The 7289-nt window shown below is 39.4% G+C and overlaps 1 protein-coding gene across 1 annotated transcript in view; it reads right to left on the reverse strand.

Moving 5' to 3' along the window:
* Nucleotides 1-5396, reverse strand: part of FAM19A1 (family with sequence similarity 19 member A1, C-C motif chemokine like) — a 560264-nt gene extending 554868 nt beyond the window's left edge. The window contains exon 1 of the mRNA XM_025376495.1: nucleotides 5190-5396. The gene's annotated coding sequence lies outside the window, so the exon portion shown is untranslated. The remainder of the gene's footprint in view (nucleotides 1-5189) is intronic.
* Nucleotides 5397-7289: the final 1893 nt, after the last annotated feature.

Consider the following 7289-nt stretch of genomic DNA (forward strand, 5'->3'; position numbering starts at 1 on the left):
CTGCACTTGCTGTAGCATCTATTGTTCTGTGCCATATTTCTCTGTTATTGTCTCCCCACTAGACTATCTTTTATCTCATCCATATAATTAGGCAAAGCAGCATAGTGCCTTTCAGTTCCTGAAACATATTATACCATTCTTTTTTTTTTTTTTTTTTTTTTTTGAGGCCAAGTTTTGCTCTGTTGGCCAGGCTGAAGTTCAGTGACCTCGGCTCACTGCAACCTCTACCTCCCAAGTTCAAGGAATTCTCCTCCCTCAGACTCCTGAATAGCTAGGATTATAGGCACACACCACCATACCTGGCTAATTTTTGTATTTTTAGTAGAGATGGGGTTTCGTCATATTGGCCAGGCTGGTCTCGAACTCCTGGCCTCAAGTGATCTGCCCACCTTGGCTTCCCAAAATGCTGGGATTACAGGCGTGACTCACCACACCCAGCCGTATTATCCCATTCTTGACTCAAAGCTTTTTCACATTCTGTTCTTTCTTTCAGAAACATTTTTCCATTCTGTTATTTTCCCAAATAGCCCTTTCTTTATTCCCCCTGATTTCAGGGATACTTTCTCTGACTGTATCAGTCCTTTCTTGAAAATATGCAATTATTTCCCAATGCACAGAATATAATGTCTGATTTTTAAAAAACTAGGTCCAGCATGAACTGATATCCACCCCTATTTCCAAGCTAATATTATCCCACTTTTCCCTAAACACCTGCACATGCACCATGCTCCAGTCACTCTGGTCTTTTCTCACTAATTCATTTGGGCAGTCATTCGTTTACCAAGGATTCACTCAACAAATGAGGTACGGAGACTAGAACTCAATTCCTGGTGAAGAAGATAATCACTGCCCTGCTTTATACACTCCAAATCCTTTCTAGATTTAAGGCCTTTAACGTGCTATAAGCTCCTGTTTTATTTATCACTATTCACTCACCATCTGGCAATGAACCTGGCACATAGTAGGTGCCTAATCAATATTTATAGAACATATGAATACATGAATGTGTGAATGAATGAATACACAGTCACTTCTCATTTATTCGTGTTTTAGGTGTTTTATGAATTTGCAGCAAGATTCTAAGCAAGCGGTTGGCAGTGGGCTGAGCAGGGAGGAGGCTGGGAAAAATTTCAGATGATGTGTCTGTATGTGTATGGGTGTTTGTGTGGGAATCTGAGTCTGAGAGTGCCTAAATGTGCATCTCCAACCTCATCCTAGTGCCAGAGGAAAATGCTTTTTGCATCACTTCTTGTTTTCTCCACCCTTTTGTCCCCTTCTTCTAACACACCCTATTGACAGTACGCCTTCCCTACTCTTGGTTTCCACCCTCACATTCAGGTTTTTGCCATAGTGTAATGGAGAACATGTGGTATCTCTGGGAGTCCCAGCTCAGGGAGAAGAATGTAACAGTTACAAGTTTAGAGTACAGAAAAAGAGAATTATAAAAGGGACTTCAAGGGAAGAGGGGATGAGAACGCACATAGCATGTTCATGTTTGGAGTCCCTAAGCCAGAAATCCTCAATCTTGGCAGTAATTTACAATAATCTGGAGAGTTTTTAAAACTCTAAATGCCCAGGCCCTCACCCAGATCAATCAAATCAGGAACTCTGGAGACGGGACTCAAGCAATAGTGTTTTTCAAAGCTCCCTAGGTGGTTCCAATTTGCAGCCAAGTTTGAAAACCACTGCACTAAAACAAAAATGTACAGCAGAAGGCCTCTGGTCACTATGGCAACCCCCAAAATACCTGCAATTTCTTGTTATTTAGTTGCCAACGAAGAGATATGTTCTCTGTGTTTAACAGATTTAAGTTTAGCCCAAGCTAGGCATCTTTATTGAATACTTACTATGTGCTTGGTACAATAATAGCTACCATATAAAACCTCTATTTCGTTAATTTTTTTTTCTAGTTGTATTTAACTGTGTAGATCATATGAAACTTAAGTGTTCCAAGCCATGTTTGGTAGATTTCATGGTTGCTTCCATTACTTATGATCCTTCTTGATTTTCACTTATGTAACCACAATCTCCCTGCCAAGCTAATCGCTGGTTCCAGAAGTCTTTCCTGTAGTTCACGGTAGCCCCATTCTCTTGACATGATCACAGATGTGAACAAAAGTCAGTTTGGGCCAAAGTTATGCAAGGACAAGCTTTCAGGAATCTTCTAAAAGACATTTCCTCCCTTGTCTAAGACAGCCTCAGAAGTGATTTTCTATTTTCATCCAGAGTTGTATAAAAAAGCATGACATTAACCAGGAGTCATTAACTGATATTTTCAGATCCTGAAGAGCCACCAACCCGTCAGGATGAGGCTGACACCCTGGAAAGAAGAGTAAACAAGTTGGGGAAATGTCCTTTGTTGAATCAAACCAATCCGAAAGTCCACTCAACACTAGGCTTGCCCTGTGATGAATTAAAACAGCTTCAGTTGGGCTTTCTGCTACTTGGAATCAAAAGCATCCTAACTAACTGAGCACTAAGACACAGCCTACAACGATGGAAATATAAAACCAAGATTATCCTATAGATAATTTAATCCAGACTCTCAGTTTAAAAATAAACAAACTAAGATTCAAAGAGCTGAAGTGCCTTGTGTAAGGCAACACAGCCTACCTGGGACTGTATTACCTAGAGCTGGGCCTGGACCTCAAGTGTCCTCATTGCCAGCTCACTGCTCATTCTACTAAACTATAAAGACATATTCATTGTGAACATTCACTTTAATTTTCCATTCGTGTTAAATTACTTGTAATGGCCCTAATTTTTGAAATGTCGTAAATTTCCTTGGAAGGAACTCTCTCTAGAAATATATATTCTCATCCCTCTCTCAACAGACACACCCAAAACTTATAGATACAATTTGATTGTTAAATGTAGACATCATGAAAGAATATGGAAAACTGTTAAAAATACATATCACACAGCTCACCCCCAACCAAGAAAAAAATTAAAAATTCTACCAGGCTAGGCTGCTTCACTAAATGATGTTGCTGAATATATAAAATACTTGAATCTAAATTTGAAAGTGCTCCCCCCTCCCCTTGATTAACCAGATTGTCCCCTCCCCTATATATAGGAACGCTATGTGCCTGAGCCCACTTGCCATCTGTCACCACATTTTCCAAACTTCTCTTCCACCCCCTCCTCTTACACAATCTTATCACACAGAAATATTAGATTTCAGGGATTTGTATAATTTCATCAGATTTTCTGAGCAAAGTAAAAATAGAAGATGTACTGGTATACTAAACTGACTCAGTTTTTGAGTGCCCAACACATATCTACGGTAGCCAGTAACGCCCTTTACACAGACCTTATGTGGCCAGGAATAGCAAGAATAAGGTTTTTATTTTTCCCCCTGTAGTATGGTATTTCATATTAGGAATTTTCAGGGATTCCCCATATTACAGAGAGGAATTTGGATAGTTTCCAGAGAGTCCTGACTCATATAACATTATATTGCTTTGTTTATTAGCTTTTGTAAAGTTTAGTAAGTTTTCCCAGATCACTGGAAAATACTTACAAGCCAACTGGGGAGTATCCGTATTGTTGTTTCCCCCTTACAGTTTAGGAGATGAATTCTAACCATCTAAATATATGGTACCTCTAATCACCCAGGCGCTTTGGCCAGAAACTTAAGAGTCTTCTTAGTTTGCTGTATTCCCTACCTCTCAGAACCAATCCATCAGAAATACAAGCTAACGCTTTTGTTTCCAGATCCCACAGGAAGTCTTTGAAGAATATCCAGGGAAATTGGCTGTGAAGTATCAAGCCTACTACCCAATACACATTTGTTAAGGATGGTCCTGTGAACTAGGTTCTTTCCTATTTCGTTCTTTCCTATTTCTCTGCATGTGTAGGAGAAAAGAGCTTGTAAGAAGCCCCCTGTTGTGTCTACTAAGCATCTTACTTTCTTCCATCTGCACCCCTGATGGCTCTGAAGGATTAATCAATCACAGACCATTCTCTGATCATCCGGGTGGTCACATGACTCAAGTGGTGGTCACATAACTCAAGCCTGACCAATCAGGAATTCCCATGCTCTGTCAGCAGAGATTGGCTCAAGTGTGGGCACATTACCAAAGGAAGAACACAGGGGAGGAGGGGATTTACTTCCTTTATAACAGGGCTACTGGTGGCTACTTTTATCTTTGAGGAAAAAGGTTACATGGGGAAGCAGAGAATACAATCACACCCACAAGCGAAGGAGGGAAACTAGGGTTGAAGATTTGAAGATGGAGAGAGAGAAGGAGGGAGAGGGATAAGAATAGAGTCTAAATGAAGGTTACAGACTATGGTTTGCCTTCTGTTTTTATAAATTAAGTTTTACTGGAATACAAATATGCCCATTTGTTTATGTATTATGTATACTTGCATTCATGCTACAACAGTAGAATGGTTGGAACGGATATCGTATCCAATGGGTTATTCCTGACTGAGGGCACACAAAGTATGTTGCCCTTCTCAAAGATCTTATAATTTAGTGAAGGGCAAGAAATGTAAATATTAAAGTACATTAAGATAATGGGAATAAGGATGAAATGCAGGATAGAAATAAATCTAACAAAATAACAATGCTAACAACAATGATAATGTTCCTGATGACGACAGATACCACTGATTGATTGCATAGTGGCACTGTGTTGCCTCTTTAAGTATATTGTCACTCATCCTCCAAACAACCTTGCCAAATAGATGTTTCAGTTAGGATACAAAAATGTTTGCTGTAGTAACAAGCAACCCCCATAGCTCATGCTGCATATCCAGGGGGGATCAGTAGGAGGATTTGCTTATTATAAACAGTCAAGATCCCAGGATAATGAAAGCTTTCTCCATATGTTTTCATTTGCCTCACTGGGGGAAGGGACCATTGTAAATCACACACTGTCTCTAAAAGTGTCTGTCCACAAGTGAAACACATCCCTTCCACTCACATTTCATTAGTCAAAACAAATCATTTAACCATTCCTAAACTGAGAAGTACTGGTGGAATGTAATGCTACCATGTGCTTAGAAAGAGAAGAGCTATAAATATTTAGAGAATGCCAGTGCATTAGTCAGGGTTCTCCAGAGAAACAGAACCAATAGGATATAGATATATTGATAGATTATAGATGATAGATAATATAGATATAGGTATAGATATAGACATAGACATATGAGGAGATTTATTAGGGGAATTGGCTCACATAATTATGGAGGCTGTGAAGTCCCACGACAGGCTGTCTGCAAGCTGGAGATCCTGGGATGCCAGTAGCGTGGCTCAATCCAAGTCCAAAAGTCTCAGGATCAGGGAAGCTGATGGTGTCAGTCTCAGTACAAGGCCAAAGGCCTAAGAACCCAGCAGGTTGCTTTTGTAAGTCCTGAAGTCCAAAGGCTGGAGAGCCTGGGGTTCTGATGTCCAAGGACAGGAGGAGAAAAATGTCCTAGCTCTAGGAGAGAGAAAAAGGAAATCTTTTTCTCTCCTTTTTTGTTCTATCTGGGCCCCCAGCCAATTGGATAGTGCCCACCCACATTGAGGGTGGATCTTCCCCACTCAGTCCACTGATTCATGCACCAGTCTCCTCTGGAAACCTCGCAGACACAACCAGAAGTAATACTTTCCAGTTTCCTAAGTATTCCTTAATCCAACCAAGTTGACACCTGAAATTAATGATCACAACCATGAATCTTTACTCAAATCGGTATCATTAGTATTCACTTTTCTAATGAGAAAACATAGTAAGATAAGTTAGGAGACTTCCTCAAGGCTGTCAGCTAATAAGTAGTCATGTTAAAATTGAACCCAAGTCAGTATGAATCTAAACCCCAAGACTTTTTTTTTGTTTTACCATGTCACAGTCTTTTCTCATCAGCTTTGTGTTAGTTGATTGAATAAAATAGTAAATTCACATGATGTAGGACCAAGCAGGACATGTAAAACATTTGGGTTTGATGAGCTTGGAAATAGTAAACCCTTTAATATTTCTAATAAAGACATTTACATTATATAAGCAATACTTAATAAAGACATGGACAGCAGTTTTGACCAGAGAATTGGGTCTGCAGTGGGATAAGGGAGCAGTATAAAAGTTGGAATAAGATAATGCAAAAAAAAAAAAAAGTGAGGGAGAGATATTAAAGAGGAAGACAGAAGTGAGTAGTTAGAAGGGAGGTTTCAGACAGAGACCTTTCCTGCTCTTGAGTAGCTTAAGTATAATTCTTTCCTAAAAGGTACAGGTTCAAATATTTATGAGACAGAGTTACTATTCCTTTTAGAGGCTTGTCAAGTGTAAGAGGAGGAAAAATCTGTTTGTGAAGGGAGTTTACAGTATACTTAAAGTTTATTTTAAAAATAAATAGGACTTGATAGATAGGGCAATAAACAACAGGCCCCATCAGTAACCTGCCAGGAGCACTAACAGGAAGCATCTGTAGGCTGCCAAGAGCCAGAAATAAGAATGAACAATTCTTACCGTCAGAGTCATAGGACAAAGTCACAAGTCACAAACAAAGTGACAGGACAAAGTCAGAGTCACAAACGAGGATATTTGGGATGCAGCATCTCTAAGCCAAGTTACTCTCTATTATGGTCACACTCACAGTTATGTGAAATACACCCACACAGGTAAAATCACATCTGAATCAGATGTTGCTGGTTCCCTTTGCTATGAATTCCAGGTTTTGTTTTAGCTTGAAATTATGACACAGCACACAAAAATATATGGGGATCTTTAGAGAAATATAATAGCACAAAGATATTAAACATTGTATGCTGTCAGTAATTAGGAAGTATATGTGGTCAAGAAGAGTTTATGTGTTCTCTCCAACCACTTATTCTCTTAATATTTATATGTATTAAATGTACACAGGCATGACTGTTTATTTAGGTGCTCCTACAATATGCTGGGCATGATTACAGGAGCTAGGGATGCAGACGTGAAGAGGAGAAACAATCTTTACCTTCATGGAGCCTCATATTTTACTGGAAGAGTAAAACGAGGACACAAATGCACAAGGTGATTAAAGATTGGGGCGTGTGATCTGAATGTATGAAAAGAATGATGTCGTGGAAAACCTGGGGAACAAGGAGTGGAACTGACTATAGGTAGTGGTCAAGGAACCCTTTGGGGTACTAACCTTTGAGGTGAGAACTGAAAGGTAATAAGCCAACCATGCAATGACAAAGCATGATATATATTTGGGCTTGCTTCAGTTATAGGTCAGTGCAAAAGTCATTGCAGTTTTTGCAATTTTAATGGTAAAAACTGCAATTACTTTTGCACCAACCTAATAATAAAGACTTTCTT

Source organism: Theropithecus gelada, chromosome 2 (genome assembly GCF_003255815.1).
Source record: "Theropithecus gelada isolate Dixy chromosome 2, Tgel_1.0, whole genome shotgun sequence".
NCBI classification, from domain to species: Eukaryota; Metazoa; Chordata; class Mammalia; order Primates; family Cercopithecidae; genus Theropithecus; species Theropithecus gelada.